The sequence below is a fragment of the Pagrus major genome, chromosome 9 (genome assembly GCF_040436345.1).
Source record: "Pagrus major chromosome 9, Pma_NU_1.0".
NCBI classification, from domain to species: Eukaryota; Metazoa; Chordata; class Actinopteri; order Spariformes; family Sparidae; genus Pagrus; species Pagrus major.
In genome coordinates this window covers 21509885-21528230 of record NC_133223.1, presented here as the reverse complement: position 1 = coordinate 21528230, position 18346 = coordinate 21509885, and positions in this window count along the sequence as shown.

The window sequence follows — 18346 nt, the reverse complement described above, 5'->3', positions numbered from 1 at the left end:
CAGCGCGGACTGAAAGGTAGTTTGGTTCCGCAGCAGCAGCAGCAGCAGCAGCAAAAGCAACAGTTGTTAAATCCACCACTGACTTCCTCCTCCATCTCCTCGCACAGCAGAGCAGAGCAGAGCGGCAGACAACCCGCCCGAGTTGCTATTCTGGGAAGTTAGTCTGACACACACAGAGAAACCGATCCCAGAGTGCGAGGACCCGGTCTGCCTCTCTGCTCGGTAATCGATTAGGTTATAAAGCAGGAGGGGGGGGGGGGCTCTTATTCCAGAGGCTGCGGCCAGGTTATCTCCCTGTGGAGACAAACGCAGGACTGTCACAGCCTACAAGTATTTCCGCAGGGATTGCAGCCTAGTGTCTATAAAGTGACCATCCCTCTTTTTATTTATTTCATTATTTCATGGTTGTTTTACTACATGTGTTGCAGCTGCTTATGCTGTCTGATCCTTCTAGTTTCATTGCAGTCATTTGTTGAATTGATCAAAAATGCTTTTTAATTGTCATCTTCATCGTTAATTGCCTAATTGCACCTGTAATCATCTAGTTGTGTCGAGGATGCAAACCGTGATATATGAGATATATGATCGTGTTAGCTACGCAGCTTTGGAGGAGAAACTAAAACTCAGAATTTTAATATTTGCAATGTGAATGAGGTAATAATACAAACTCAGGATTTTTTTTTTCCATAACTGATAAGCAAGCTGTTCTCAGAGGAAAATAAGCTCCCCACAACACTGTTTGGAGCTAGAAAGGTGGCAGGGTCCGCCGCATGTAAACAAAGTGAAACAGTATGAAACTGTGTTGTCCTTTAAGATTAGTTTGTTTATTCAGTTTATTCAGTCATGTAAACAAAGAGAGTTTGTTTATTTAGTTTGTTTAGGCATAAAAGAATCAATTAGTCAATGAAGATCTTTCTCTTCTAATCAAAGTTTCCACAAAACTACGTAGTGCACCTTTAACATGAATCCGTAACATAAGATTTTGATAGGATCCTTTAATGATTTTTTTTTTTTTTTATGACAAGTTATAACCGAGATGAGCAGCACAGACTTGTCAGTTGTCTCTTGTGGACAACATGTGTCAAGTTTTCATATCAATTATCTGATTTTGGCCCCATCGCTTTTTAAAAACATTATTTGTTTAAAAAATGTTCCTGGAAAATATTTGCACCGATAAAATTTAACTAACAAATGAGGACACTTTGCTTTCCATCAGCAGCTGCAGTGATGTGGCTGATGCTGACAAAACTTTAACCAGGACCTAAAACGTAGCCTAAAGCAGCAGCAACATGCAGGCAAACTATCACTGCTCATTAGATAATAACGTGATCAACATATGGTGTAAAATCAGAATGTCATAGCCTATACTAACGTAAGATAGACTGATTAGCTTGCTAGCGTTAGCTAGCTAGAATAGCTAAGGCATGCAGACATATTAAGATCATTCTGTTGTGTTTGCCAGGTTTCTCATTACATATTAAGATAGTGACTTGTACGGAAGCCCTAAAGGGCCATGCATTCATACATTTTATTTCCTCTGTTTTCCCGTGATAACAAGTTAATTTCATTTGTTTTCTTGAGATCTCGAGTTATTATCTCGAAATAACAACTGCCGTTTTCCCGAGATAACGGGATAATTTTCTCGAGATCTCGAGATAACGAAACTTTGTTTTTCCGAGATAACGATATAATTAATTCGAGATCTTGAGAAAACAAAACGATAGTGTAGTATATTAAATCATTGCAAGAAACATCATTCAGTGTAGCAATGTCAGAGGAGCAGGAGCATATCGATCACTGCGTCACATATCTTTTCAATCAAGGCCTGACACAGGCTGAAATAGCATTATGCCTTGCTTTTACAGATAATATACACATTAGTGTGCATAATCTAAAAAGACAGTTAGCAAGGCTTCAGCTATATCGGCGGCGCAATCTAAGTGAGCCTGATGTCGTCGTTACTACATAGCTGCCCAGCTACGAGGTCCCGGGCGTCTCCATAATCTCAGGCCTATCATATCACAGTCATTATCTCGAGATCTCGAATTAATTATATCGTTATCTCGGGAAAACAAAGTTTCGTTATCTCGAGATCTCGAGAAAATTATCCCGTTATCTCGGGAAAAAGGCAGTTGTTATTTCGAGATAATAACTCGAGATCTCAAATGAAAAAAAAACAAATGAAATTAACTCGTTATCACGGGGAAACGGAGGAAATAAAATGTATGAATGCATGGCCCTTTAGGGCTTCTGTAGACTTGCACTACAGTGTTGTTTGAAGTCGTTTCTAAGGTGTCCTCCTCTTTACCTCCTGGACATCTGGCAGTTTGGGTTGCTGTAAATGAGGCACCTGCACTTGTGAAACAAAAGTGTAGCAAGCTAGCCTAGCGTACTTTTCCAGGATTGAATCTAAAGGGTCACTACGTGGTTTTGGAGAAGAAATTTAACATTTATAATATTAATGAGGTAATAATACAAACTCAGAAATATATTTTTTTCCATAAGTGAATAAACAAGCTGTTCTCAGAGGAAAATAAGGTCTCCAGAACACTGTTTGAAGCTAGAGAGGTGGCAGGGTCCGCCAAATATAACTAAAACAGTAAGAAACTATGTTGTCTTTGAAGGTCGGTTTGTTTATTCAGTTTATTCACTCATGAAAACAAAGAGAGTTAATTTATTCAGTTTGTTCAGGCATAAATAATCAGTCAATGAAAATATTTATTCTCTGATTAAAAATTCTTCTCCAAAACAACACAGTGCGGCTTTAATTCATGTTCTCTGGTAGCCTATTTAAGCCAGAATGAGTCACGACTGGTTGAACTTGTCTCATGAACTCGTGTGAACTCTTTTTGTTTTTCCAGTGTTAAAAAATGACTTGTAAGCTGAACGTTGCTGCGCACTACATGCTGTGTATTTTTGTACATTCAACTCTGCTCTTGAAGACCATTTAATAAATGTGTTTTTATCTGAGCCCTCACAAAGTTCAAAAATATTGTTGGCATTTCTCTGCTGCCCCGTCGTATTACTTATCACCATCATGTAGCCTACATACACTGATACATCTGTGAAAAGTCAAAGTAAGAAGATTATAGCGTGCCTGCTGATGTATCAGTTGGACTCGAGTCTATAGCAAGATAACACTAATGATGGTGATAGTATGATATGTAGCCTCATAGTAAGAAGAAGTTTCAGTACTGATTGGTGGTCAAAAAAAGGCTCCTGAAAGGCCATACTGCATTATTAGCAGAAGGCTAACAGTAGAATGCTAACAAAAGTCTCTGCAACAGCAGTTTTCTTCACTCACACTCAATCTGCACATTTTAGTGCGACTCATTTCTGAGGCAGGTCTGACATAAAAAGAAAACAACAACTTATGAATCAACAGGACCTGAAAGATGCTAAAAAGAGCCATGCAAATCATGTTGCGCCTGTAGCTACGTGATCTAATACTGGATGTAACTTCATCCAAAATAAGTGTTTTGTGCACCGCAGCGCACTGGTGCCAAGCAAATATGAATTATTTATTATAATCTAGGAAGTAAATTATGTTGTGAGTTCTGGTTGCAGTGACATCAGTGGTTTAAAATGTGGATTTGTTTGAATAATATAGTGTAGGGTGTTTTTAAGTGTAAAAACCAAACCAAAAAGGGGTTGCAGGCACAGGCGATGGAGAGGCTTTCACACTGACCACAGGAGGGCTCACACTGTCATATAGAGCACCGGGTGGGGCACCAGGTGTTTCAGATCTGGTTGGTCGACCCACTGTGATCAGAAACCTCAGACAGCACAGGCACCAAAGCAGTGCAAACACCTGCAGAAAAATCTGCAGATTAAGGGAAATTCCACCAATTTAACACATTAAAGTATTTTTAGAGGTGTCGGGAAGTACGTACTACTACATATGTAAAAAAGCAGAATAAAGCCCTCTGTGGCTCCAGAGGAAGCTGCGTGTAATCCAGTAAATTACCTCCAGTGATGTCACTCAGTGGCTAAGTTGCATTGTGGGTAATGTAGGTTTTAAAAGGGAAGTAGAATGTGTCGGTTTTGATCATTTCTTTTTAAACTGTCAAGAATGAGTCCAACAGTGTTATAGGATTGCAATGCTGAACTAGTGCACTGCTTTTCCCACATCACCCACAATGCGACATCACTGGAGGCAATTTATGTGATGGCTCACAGCTTCCTCTGGAGCCTCAAAAAGTTTTATACTACTTTTTCACATATGCAGTTGTACTCCCCAAGACCTGTAAACACACTTTAACGTGTACAATTAGAGTTTCTGATCATAACATACGTCTGGTCATAACATACAGTCTCTACGCACTTTATATGTTTTTTACACTGTTCTGCACCTCATCTGTTCACTGCACCTTATACTTTATGTTGCACTACCATTAATACTGCTTGTGTATACACCAACACTGCTCATTTATACATTTTTATACATATTTTTTGTATATATACATTTTTTATATTACATTTTATATTGTTATGTTAATATGTCTAGGTTGTTCTCTTTATTTTACTGTGTTGTCATTCGTCTCTGTGTGTAATGCTGCTGCTACACCTTAATTTCCCAGCTTGGGATCAATAAAGTATATCTATTCTATTCTATTCTATTGCCCTTTTAAGGATATAACGTGGCGATGGCCTCATTTTACATGATAAGCATCGTGAACATCTTTCTGTCTCATCAAAGATTATTTAAATATATACCATCTTTGTGTCTGAAAACAGCTATTCAAGATTTCCACCGACCCAAGCAGAGACACAGTGCAAATCAGCAAATAGAAGTTTCTGCTATTGCATGGCCTATTTTTCTCTTCATACGTGCTTAGACACTTATTTTGGTGGATGGGTTTGGAATAAGTACTAAGTTCTATCATTTTAGCGGTCAGAAGCAAAGACGTCAATGATTACCTATTGTATTCGTCCAGAGATTCATGTTGTTGACAGAGTAAAAGAGCAAAATATCTATTGTCCAGTGTGGAAGAAGCAGTCAGATCCCTTAATTATGTAATAGTATTAATACAACACTGTAAAATATATACAAGTAATAGATCTTCAAAATCCTACTTAGTAAAAGTACAAAACTATTACAAGCAAAATGTACTTATATCAAAAGTGAAGGTGCTTTTTCTACAGTCAAATGACACCTGTGGTTGCTATACAGTATTATTATACCCTGTATTATTAGTTTTTTTTTTTTTTTTTTTTTTTACTGTATTTGTAGCAGGTTGCAGTGGAGCTAGTAGTAACTACTTTATATACAGTTAGCGAGTTTAATCCAGTGGTACCCAACCTAGGGTCAAAATTGTCAAAGCGCCAAATTGTCATTAGATAGGCAGCTGCGAGATAATTAATGGGATAAGAAAAGAAGAAAAAGTGAAATGTTGGATATTTTTTACCTCTTTGAGCCTAAAAGAGTTAAATAAAACCACCTGAGCAGACCCCAAAAACACACTGCGTTTTATGTAAAGGCTCACAAGCTAAAAAAGGTGCATGGAATGTATTTAATGAATGTATTGTATGCTGTAAAATCTTCATTTTAAGTCTAGCTACTATCAAATATACATAACAGAGCAAAGAGTACCGCATTGCCAAGGTAGTTAGTCCATCGTCCTGCAGACGAAAGTTGCGGCGATTATAGAAAGTTGTATTTTGAGCCCCAAATGGCCCCAAAACAAATATCCATAGTGTTTCTCTGTAAGAAACCTCTATAGAAGACAAAAGGGAGAAAAAGAACAGACCAACTACCAGGATCACAGTACAGACACAATAGTTCCTCTTTGTTACGGCCACCCATTATAGACTCATCAAGTTAAGACAGCATGCAGCATGAAGGAGCATCAAGTGACCTTTCACTCTTTGGTGGGTTATAATAAACAAATGAAATCTTCTGGGGTTTGTTTTACAGCATACTTCAGTGTGTGTTTGAATGCTTTCATGCATCTCTCAAATGCATATCATAGTGATCTGCATTAATCAGGGCGATAGTTTATAAATATTTATATGTATGATTCTGCCTATATGAAGCCTTTCAATTACCCTGGATATCTTACCTCAAGAACCATCATTTGTTTTATCGGTATTGCTTTTATCTTGCAGCAAAGAGAGCTGGACATAAAAAAACAGCTTTTTTTTATCTATGAGGTTCCTCTTATACTGGTTTCAGTTGTCACACCATGACTCGTCATTAAGCGGTTTTCTTGTTGCTACACTGACCTTGCTGATTAGATTACCCATCTATAGAGCACTGAGATAAAGATGAAGTGTGTTGTCTAAACATGTTCAAGTCCGTTGTCCTTCATCCTTCCAGAGTAGTTTAGAGGCACACACTTCGATCATCCTTCGAGGTTTTCAGAATAAAATAACTATGGTTAATCCCGAATGTATCAGGTGGACTGGTTGCCACCTATCATACACTAACAGAGCCCGTCTTTAACCAGTAGTGGTATAAGTTATAGTTATACATAGTCCATTTACTTAAGCACTGTACTTAAATGCAACTACATTTATTTTCCAACTTTGTACATAAACACCTGATATTCTTACATGATATGATGCAGTGCTGCACTCGTAATCTACCCAGTAATATACAAAGTATCTAAATTTGGCTCCACATTGACCATCAACAACATTAAAATGCTCTTACATGTATTTGTATTTTGTTAGTGATAGATACTTTTACTTTTGATACTTCAAGAAAACGATGTTGATAACACTTATGTACTTTTTAACAGTGTTGTAAAAAGTACCCAAAAGTCACAAATGTGAGTAAAAGTAAATGTATCGTGTTAAAATATGATGCATACATAATATAACATGTACTTAAGTATTAATAGTAATTCTCTGGCAATACATGTACTTAAGTATAAATAATACAAGTAAAAGTAAGTTAAACATACATTTATGTATGAACTGTATACTTACAGTTATCCACAGTTATCAGATCTGATATTCAGCATTTTTCTGATTATCAGTATCAGTGTGTGTTTTTTTTACGGATTGCAGATAAAATAAAATGATTTGAAACTGTGCTGCTGCTCTGATGCGACATGTAATCTGTAAAATAACTGGTACCTAAAGTTTTCAAAGAAATGTAGTAGAGTAAAAAGCACAATATTTGCCTCCAAATGTAGTGGAATGGAGGTATAAAGTAGAATTTTACCGAAATACAAGTAAAGTACAAGTATCTGAAAGTTGTACTTGAGTACAGTACTTAAGTAAATGTGCTTAGTTACATTCCATCAATGCTTTTTACATAAATAACAGTTTAAATTCAGAACTTTTACTCATAACGGAGTATTATTAGACCAAGGTATTTCTATATTTACCTAAATTAAGGTTCTTTCACCACTGGTTATAGAGTAGTAGTTGCAGCAGTGGAAATACTGTTATAGTAGTAGTCTGTTGTAGCTGTACAGCTGTACAAAAAGGACAGTAGTACTAGTAAAAGCAGAAGCAGCACTATACTTAGAAGCAGTGTGTGTAGGTGCAGTGTCATTAGTACAGTAGTAGCAGTAACAGCAGGCCTGCTGGTTGAGAGAGGAGACACTAGTTAACATTGCATTTTTACAGGTTGTTCACCTGAACAGTAAGACTCCACCAATTATTGTTTCCATTAATTATTGTTTCCATGTTCATGTGTTCTTTTCTTTTTGGTATGAAAAGTTGTGCTGCACTTCACACATTGCTGCAGATCAACTGTCTTCAACTGCAGCTCCCTCCTGTGGTTTAATGAAGGGACAACATCAGTTAAAGCCAAATGCCATTTTCTATACAGCAAAGAATTTTCTCATGTAGTGTACAAGCCTTTATAATTATCATGTACTGTATAGTCTGCTGCTGTAAGAAGCCCCTGATATCTATAAAATGTTTTCAGATGTTTATTTTTTATTTTTTCCATCTGTGCAAACTCAAACAAAAGGCACTGATCAGCTGACTGGCTCCACCTGGTGTCTGTGCACTGACAAGTAATCAGAGTCTGGTGACAGTACAGCCGTCTCCTTTAAAAACCACATATTTGCTCATCTATTAACACATTGAGTTAGGATGTTCATCCGCGGAGAGATACTTACTTACTTAAAGTCTTAAACACTCCAGAAATATCTCCTCCAAACCAAAGAGAGTGTGAGAGTCATGAATTGTGACACCGTTAAGATATTTGAAAGAGTTCAGAGTTTTGTTTTTCTTTTTACTTAAGGCAAAGTAAGTGCTAAACTTCTCTAATTACCCTCTCTCTCTCTTATGCATCCACCCACACACACCACCGATACTAACCACAGAAAACGGCTGTGACACTTGGTACATTTTCTTAAACTGCAGAGCGACTTAACATCCATGAAAAGTACTATTTTTGATCAACGCCGAATGGAAATTATTCTTCAACCTTTAACTTTTACCGGCCTAACTTGTAAATCTCAATTATAAATCTTACCTGCAGTGGAAAAAGGAGGCTCACTTCACAGTTACTTCTTTAATTGGCTTCTCCATTTATTTTATCCATATCTCATAGTTATCAGCATGTTGCATTTCTCTGAGAGCGTTACAGCAACGAGAGAGATGATGTTTCTCGTTTAGTTTCAGGAAAAGGAGTTTGGATGACATTCACAATTGACTAATTCACATAGTCCCTCAGTGTGATCAAGCAGAAAACGCATTTCACCTTAAAATGCCACAATAAAGGACCTCCTAGTATATGCAAACAGTGGAATACACATTTGTCATTGATTAGAGGGAAAGCACATTTGTAGCTTACAACATCAATGATGGCTCCATTCCATTTAGGTGTAAGCCAAGCCAGTCAGCTAAAATGCACCTAGGTGAAATGGGGCCATCATTATTGTTATTAGTTACACCTGCAAATGACCAGTCAAAATGTCCACCATAGCAAAGGTCTATCAAAAACAGTGTAATATAAATATTTTACCTTTAACTACGGATGGTGCATGCTTTAAATCGTTTGGTGTTTGGAGCTATCTTGGTGCTGTTGCACTATTATGTTATCTGCTTCTAGTCATCAGTTCACTTGACAATGATCTACGACAAGTCATCCACTCTAGACTCATACAAAATACCACCATTTCAGAGCAGAAATGTTATTTGATATATTGTATTAAATACTGCAACAACTCAAGGAAACATCAAACGTTTTGATGGATTCACCTTGATGAAAGATGCAGCCTCTGCCTTTTACTTATTAACATTCCCAACAGGGACCCACTCTTCTTCTTTTTAAAAGATATAGATTATAGCAGCCGATTTTGCTCACAACGGTTCACAACTATATTTGTTTAGCTTTGTTTTTGTGTTTTGGAAAGAAAAGATAACATAGAGACACTCAGACTGGAAAATGTCTAGCGTTGTTTTGAGCAGATAAAGATATCGCCAAGTCTGAAGCAGAAGTGTGCTCGGGTTCTTGCCCACAATCAGTTCTCAGTTTCACACATGTGAACAAACACCAATAACTGCCTCGGGACCCTTTCACCTCAAAATGAGCTGATAAATAACAATGTCTATACAACCACAGGTTTTGTGATAGCACGACTCTGTGGTAACCTGTCACATCCTCGTTCAACTGCACAGTCTCCAATAAGAAATAATTATTTTATTTTACTTTGCATGCTCCTGCATTTCTCCCCTACTCCATATTCTATATTTAAAAAATCTCTTTTTTTAAAATCCATCATTAAAGATGCACTATGTAGTTTTTGGGAAGAAATGTCTTCACTGATGCTTGTTTATTTAGTTTCTTCATGCTTAAACAAACTAAATAAACTATCTTCAGTTTCATGATGGAATACACTAAATAAACAAACTGACCTTAAAGGACAACACAATTTCATTCTGTTTTACTTTGTTTATATGTGGCGGACCCTGCCATCTTTCTAGCTTCAAACAGTGTTCTGGGGACCTTATTTTCCTCTGAGAACAGCTTGTTTATTCAGTTATGGAAAAAATAAATATGTATTTTTGTTTTCTTCTACTTTGTTTTATTACCTTATCAATATTTAAACTATTACCTTTCTGAGTTTCTGAATTTATTTTCAAAACCTACAGAGTGCACCTTTAAAATACAAATTTTAACAGGTCAGAGGAATTCAGTTGTGAAGTGTTGTTTCGTGGGTTAACAGGGGAATTGTATACTGAGAAACATGGTGTCTTTTGTTTGTAGAAAAGAACGTTTCACACACACCGTACATATGCAACATATACATGTATACACATACTAATGAGGCCTACATGCATACATAGACAATAAAAACACAATGTACAAATTGAGATAGGGCTATGAAAAGCTTCCACATTCAAATATCAAAAATTACTTGTCAAATGAGGTTTACTGCATAGCAAATGACGCATAGAACCCATATATCATCAATAATATAATAGCTTATTTTTGAGGACATAATACAATCACTTGCAGAAAAAGAAAAAAAAAACGTCATACTTTCATCATGAAAGCAATCACTCCTCAAACACAAAAACTGAATCTAAAACAGCCAACAGAAGAAAAAAACACTGAACATGTGATATGCAGTTGGGGCTGATAGAGGGCACTGGTGTTCTATCAAATATTCCACAAAAAAGGCAATTTAGCTCTGCAAAACCCATTAAGATCTTTTCCAGACAGCTATTCTGCAACTCAGAAGTAACCTGTAATAACAGTGGCGCAAGCACATTAACAATAGAACCATAAAAGGCCAACGGTGTCTCTATTTATACCTTCAGCACCGGTGAAACATGCTCTGAATGGAACATGCTTTTCAAAAGGATAATGTGCCAAAGCTGAAGCTGGTTGAAAGAACATTAAAGTGACTGTAGTTCAAAGCCTCATATCTCAAACTGATAGATGATCACTTCAGATGGGAAAGCACCCAGCATGTTTGCCCTGTGCACGTGCTACAAATCAGATCATTAAAAACAACAGTGATCTCAAAAGGACGCTCTCAATCACGCATTTTAAACACTGCATGTGGATGTATGGCGGTGGTAATGGTGATGAGGGGGCAGTGTTTGTGTGTATATGCGTGTAGGTGGAGGGTAGGGTTATTTAAGCTGCCCACACATAATATTTTATGCCAGAATTTAAAGATACAACCAGTGATAATGGTGCTGATCAAGGCTGGCCAATGCTCTGTTTACTCAAAACCAGTCCAGTTCTGTTTTTGTTGTCAGTGCTCAAATCACCCGGGCCCCATGAACTACCCGCTGTGCTCCGTGCACTTCATTTTGCATGAACCTCAGTTCAGCATTTCAAAGGAGGAGAGAGCTTCAGATGCATTAAAAATTTAAATATTATGATTCAGAGTTGGCACGTTTTGACAGGTAAGCAACCCATGTTGTAGCAAATATTATGCACATATCATTTTCCTTGATGCAAATAATAATGCCACAGCAGTTCAGTAGGTGGCTGTATTGCAGCACTCATTGCTCCTTGTTTAGATTTTTGTCAATCATAAGTAAATTAATCTTTGAACAGGAGGCATTATTAAAAACCTCTAGATCATAGCATGGCACCACCTCATCCAGGCGGTTTGTACTCAGTGGTGCAGTTATGGATACTTTGTCAATTTAAAGGCGCAATATGTAAGAATTGGTGTCCTGTCAAATTCATGAGGGGCAGCATATCACTGCTAAATGCTGCTTACTGTAGCTGCCTTTTAGTTAGTTAGCCTTGCAGCTTGCAGTCCAGACTGGGAGCTGGGAGTGTTGTTGTTTACATTGCTAGCATGGGAGCTTTAGACCTGGATGGGCCAGGGCTAGCTGGTTAGCATGCTAACTTCAGTAGATATCTCTGCAATACATAAGAAGATGTCATAATGTCAAATCTGATATTAATTTACATTCTGCTGATAATTTTGGTTGAGGTTTTAATGTTTTCAATTCAAAAACAAACCAACAATTTTTCAATGTATATAAACCCGATGTTGACAGTGTGTGTATGTATAAACCCGATAATAATCTGTAATTAATTCCTTTCACATTGCCAGTAGACGAGTTGGCCTCTCTGTGTTTTTCTCCCCTTTTGTGTCCCAGAAAAAAAGGGAAGAGTAGAAAGCAGCAGATCATATACCTCACCAGAATACATCCAGCAGAGGTTAAACTTGTTGATAACTGAAGTTGCTGAAGAGTGAGACATCACTCTTCTTTCTGATCTCTGAGAGTTGTACATGCGCAGTACCGTTCAGGCAGCTGTCTAGGCTCCGACCACACTGAAGCCACAAGCAATGGTAACTTTATGATATCTTTTTCTTCAGTCTCTCTTTTAAACTCAGCACCAACCGAATGACGGCGGAAAGAAAGATATTAACAAGCCAGCAGCCTTAACTTCAACACACAAAAGCCAGACATTAGCGGGTATCAGCAGGTTTTTTGACTGAAATTAGGCAGATGCATACATGCTTGACAAGCTAGTGACAAGCTAGCAGTTGCCAAAGCTACCTACCTATGTCTAACATCCTAGTTTGACTTGTTAGCATGCTAACCTTCATATAAATTAGGGTTAAGTTTTGAAATTGTATTACCATAAAATTTTTTATGATGTTGATAGGGCTTGATGAAAAGTTAAGGTTGTTACAATTCATCCTCGGGGGAAGATGAATACTTGTGCCAAATTTCACGGGCAGTCATCCACTGGTGGTCCAAACATTTCATATTTAGAAATGCAACCTCATGGTGGAGAAAGAGCAAAGGTCCAGCTTTAACACTTACCCGGGAATTCCATTGGTTGCATGTACTTTGCGGAACGGCTCCCCTACGGTTTTCCTCCATCGTCCGTCAACCCCCACCAACTGCGTTTTGAGTGCAGCGCAGCACTGCCGGACAGCTGGAGTTGCGACTGAGGAGTTCCTGCGATAATTACAGAATCAAGCGCGACCACAGTTATACGTATGTGTTATAAACACAACAACAAACAGACAAAAGGTTAGTGTTCCCAACCGAAGGATAGAAGAAGTGCTTGGCTTTGTCTCTTTTTTTAATGTTTTTTTTGAGCGTTTTATTATGAAAATTAACTGCTCTGTGCTGAATTCGTATCGTGAATGCGTATCTGCTTTGGAAGGGTCCAGATTGTCGGAGCTGCAATTGAGTAGATACGCAACGCAGCGGAGCCAGTGCAAGTAAACACATAGACTAGAGTGAAATCTATCCCTGGCAGATCGGAAAAGGACCGAACATGGATGAGCAATTGACGCCTTGCATGGCAGCCTCCGCCATCAGTGTATGAATGTGTGTGTGAATGGGTGAATGTGGCAAGTATTGTAAAGCGCTTTGAGCTGTCAGTAGACTGGAAAAGCGCTATAGATATGCAAGACCATTTACCTTTACCATACCTTAATTGTCGAGGTACAGCAGTCTGGACCAAAGTGGTGGACTGACAAACCCACTGACTGACATTGGCCTCCATAGAGCCACGCTGCTGCTGTCCTTTAATGTTTCCTCTGAGCGCTTCTTCCATTTTGTAAGAACAGACACAGCTTCTCAGCTGGCTCGGCAGCTGTTTTTTTTTAGTTCTAGTTTGAGCAGACAGCAGGATCCTGGCAACACAGTGTTTTTATCTCTGCCATCGACTCTTCTGATACTTATCTCTGTTTAGAGTGTCATGATCCAACTTCCAAATCGCTCTGTAATGTTTATTGTGCGTTGACAGCGCGGACGCAGAAGAAGGCAAATTGTGCAGCATATTGCAACAGCAGAAACAACAGCTGATACAATCCTCACAACATGGAATTAAAAACTGCCGACAACGATGAATGTATGCTGTATGTACGAACATTATATAAGGATAAATGCTCGGACAGAACGATCAAGACATGCAGGTTGAGAAGATGTTGCTGTTACCCTCCGACAATGGCCGGGTCGTCCGTGTGGGCTTAGTCCCAGTAGCAACACCTGCATGGGTGACTGACTAAACTGTTCCCAGTCACCGACAGCCACTCAACCCCATATAACACCAACACCTCTCAAAGCCCCGGCAGGGTTTTTACTGAATCTATTAACTGAAAACAAGAGGTCGATATACAGTAGAGTGCTCAACAGACCGCTGCAGTACAATAACAACTCAGCTACATCTGTTATTTTAGCAACACATTGTATACAGAGGCTGATTGTGATTTATGTTTCATGTCTGATTCAACTGGAATTCAATACGGGGTCAGAGTTTTCAGCCTCTCTAACAAATCAGTTTTCCCTGCATCCAGGAAGCCAACGGAAACAATATTCAATATATATTATCATATACTATATTTTATTTGGTATATCATAGCTTTTTAGTTGTCTAACACATCTTCAATTCTGTTCACAGACAAGCAGGGTGTTTTTTTTTTATGATACTATGTGTGTGTACGTGCTATAATACATAAACCATTCTCCCAATAATTTGACATGACATTGTGATAGGGATTTTCAGGCTATATTCACAAAGGATGCTCATTATGTCAGTTTATTAGGCAGAAATTAATAAGAAATAATTTGCTATACTGGTTTGCCCTGGATTGAATCTCTAATCTTTTCTATTAAGATTAGTCGAAATGTAGCTAAAATTTTCTACATAATGCAATGAAATGATAGTCTTGATGTTACGATGTCTATGTATTGTATTACAGAGATATCCACTGAAGTTAGCATGCTAACCAGCTAGCCCTGGCCCGTCTGGTCCAAAGCTCCTGTGCTAACCCCCAGTCAAGACAGCTAGCTGACTACAGCTACAGTGAGCAGTAGTTAGTTACTCTGGTGATATGCGGGTAATTCTAATTCTAATGTGGCTAATTCTTACATATTGCACCTTTAACTAAACTAAACTAAATTAACTTATCTGCATAATGTGAATAAATAACAGTTTTGACATCATGTCAAAGACGTGTAGCATATGTATTGTGTTGCAGAGACATACTGAAGTTAGCAACCAGCTAGCCCTAGCCTGTCTTGTTTTGTAATGCCACTCAGTGTGCCACTTCTTACCTCAAGAAGCGATAGTCCGATGTTATGGTTTAGGCCTCCGGGGGTGGGTGCTGACAATACCAACGTTGGGCTGATAATCACTGAAGTCCCTCCTCTTGCTCCTCTCCCGCTTGACGCCTCTCCAGTCCCCACCTGAACCCGCCGGGTCTTCGCTGAAGCTGTTGTCAGCAACCATTGTAATGCTCTCTCGGTGCCCCCTGGCTCCCAGCCTAAAAAACCTTGCTCTCCCAGAGATCCAAAGCTCCGGTACAAGAGTTTTAAACACCAACAGACCCCCAATGCTCCAACTTCCCAGAGTCAGCTCAGTGCTGCTAGCTGCATGGCTAAGTGAGCTAAGTAGCTAACAGAAGCAACAGTTAGCGGTTACTCTTGTGATATGTTTCTCTTTTCTCTCTTTGCTTGGACTATGAATTCTACAGGTCACCAGGTCTTACATATTGCACCTTCAACCCTTTGTCAACATAGCTTGAGAGAGAGGAAAAAGTGGGTTCAGAGAGTTCCTCACAGAAATATTTCTATGTTTAGTCTTCAATTTGTACACCTGTCCATCTCCTTCAACTTCTGCAAATAAAAATCTCCCGGGCCCTCTTTGACATTTATTTACTGCTCTTTGATTCATTTTTCATTGAGAGCAATTCATTTTAAAGTTGGATGCAGACAAAGTAAGGTCAATAGACTGTTTAATTTATTCTCACCGTGTCTGTACACCCTGAGCTGTGAAATTGCAGAACAGCAACCGAGGCAATACGGAGACTTTGAAAACATTCAGGGAGCACATCTGCCTGCAGAGCGTACCCACACCACTCTTGCCCCTTTCATTTATGCTGTTTGTTGTTGTGCATGTGTGCGCGAAAAACGTGTGAATATGTGCTTTATGTGTGAGCCTCTGTTTTGTACAAGGGAACCTTTTCTGCACACACACATGCACAGACATCAGTCAGTCATCCTTGACCTTGTGGAAATATGCTTTACAGATTAGAGAAAGGGGTTTTGAAGGCATGACATATCACCTGACTCTGTACTACATCAGACTCCAATCACACATGGCCTCGTAGAACCGGCCCAATAATTCTCTGGATTTGTTATGGCGTTTTGATGCTCACTGTTTACCCAGGATTTATAATCATGACTTCAGTACCCCACAAGGGCTCAGCAGATCCTGCTCGAGGCTTAGATGGCAAACAAACCAAATTACCATGCCGAGGCTGCTGGCAGACGGTTCATCATGGCCAAGGTCAAGAAGCTCTCCAATTTGTAAAAAAACATGAAGATGTGTGTCCACCCACTCTTTTGTCACGACCGCTTTCAAAGTAGTCTTTTTGTTTGTTGGCGAGGCCTTGGAGCCCAGCCATAGTGGAGTATCCCATCACCTCTTTGTCAGGCGGCTCGAGCAGTGTTCATTACTTTGCCCCGGACTGATCTGCGCTCTCAGATGACAGTAAGACCATTTCATTTCTGTTGATCACTGCTTTTCCACCTCAGAGAGTATGGGGCTTTAATGGCCCTCCAGCAGCCCGGCACTCCACTATTACCTTCCACTGTGTCAGAGTCCTGCAGTAGTGTAAGACATAGTACTGCACTCTCTGTCACACTGATCGGACGAGACTTCAGCTCGCGACCAATTAACCACTAGAGCTTATCACATATGAAGTCAAGGTTGTGTTACGAAGCAAAATATGCATTTAAAGCTTGGATCTGAAATGTACAACGGACTTTTATTCCATCGTAAGCAGAAAAACAACAGGCCAAAAATCCAACATCTTCATGAAAAGACATTTTCACTTTGTACCATCAAGTGTTTGAGATAATTTTAATTCTTCAGTGTTATCAGATTTGGGTCGCAGTGAAGGAAAAGTGTGTTTCGAGACGTTCGAGAGAAATCTCAGGCACAAGTCAGCCACAGTAGCTCAAGGGCTCGGGATGAGCGATGTCATTACACTGGCATTGTGAATCTGATTGGTCACAGCTCATGTGGTAAAACGACCTCAGAGTGCTCTACTGGTTGGTAGTGGAGCTAAATGAGATCAATGACTTCTTTAAATGAGGAAATTACCAAGGGGATAACATGCTATTGTGTAACAGCAGACTGCAATGTCATTGACAGTGCATGTACGCCATACTGTGGATACTGGGTTTGTTTCAGTCATATATTGGGGAAAAAAACAAAAAAACAAGAGCAACAGCAATTATTATAGGTTAATGCTTATTTTTTTTTAAATATGTTTTATTAAAGGGACTCAAAAACCTGTGCTCAAGTAATCTCTAAATCAGTAATGACTATGAGCTCCACTCAGGGGCGTGTCCAGAAGGGGGGCCTGGGATCACTTTGGCCTTTTTTTTGAGTGCTTTTTTTTGAGGGGCACTTTGCAGTTCTGGAGAAGAAATTCAAACTCAGATATTAATATGATATTAATATTGTAAACTAATGCCGTAGGCTGTATTCCTGAGGCCAATATCAGCACCAGTAAATGAGAGTTTAAAATATATGATTGTGTGAGGTTTTTAAAGGGGCACTACGCAGTTTTGGAGAAGAAATTAAAACTCAGAATTGTAATATTTTCAATATTAATGATGTAATAATACAAACTCTGAAATATTTATTTTTTCCATAACTGAATAAAGAAGCTACTTTCAGAGGAAAATAAGGTCCACAGAACACTGTTCAAGCTACAAAGGTGGCAGGGTCCGCCAAATATAAACAAAGTGAAACAGTATGAAATGGTGTTGTCCTTTAAGGTCAGTTTGTTTATTCAGTTTATTCAGTCACAAAAACAAAGAGAGCTTATTAACTTTGTTTAGGCATAAAAAAACAGTCAATGAAGATCTTCTGATTACATAAGAAGACAAAGTGCTCCTTTAACATGCTGATGTTAAGTAATTTTAGTTTAAGACATTAGCAGGCCAACATTTGCTCATTTGCTCAACTTAAACTGCGGCTGAAGGAAGCAGGTTTTGGTTCATAAAAAGTATATGCATTTAGCATATCTGAATGCATTTATTTTGGCAATTAATGATCATACATTAGTATCTGAGGAGATAGAAGTGTTTCTGAGTGAGGCTGCAGATGATGCAGAAGGCTAAAACTTGCTGTCTGTAAAATGTGATGGTCACTGAGGGAATCTATAAAAATACAGTACACCCAATATAATCTAAGGTTTAATTTAAAAACCTTTACTAAAACTAAAAAAATTTATAGAAACAATAAAAGAGAGACAGAATTTCACTTGTCTATCCTTTAAAATTACAATATTATTCTTGAATTAGTTGGAACTAATAACAGTTAAATTCATGATTGCACTAAATCCCAAACTATTACTTTTATCTTACCCATTCTTTTGTCAAGCTACTGGGCGATTACTTGAAATATAATTAATCTTTTTGG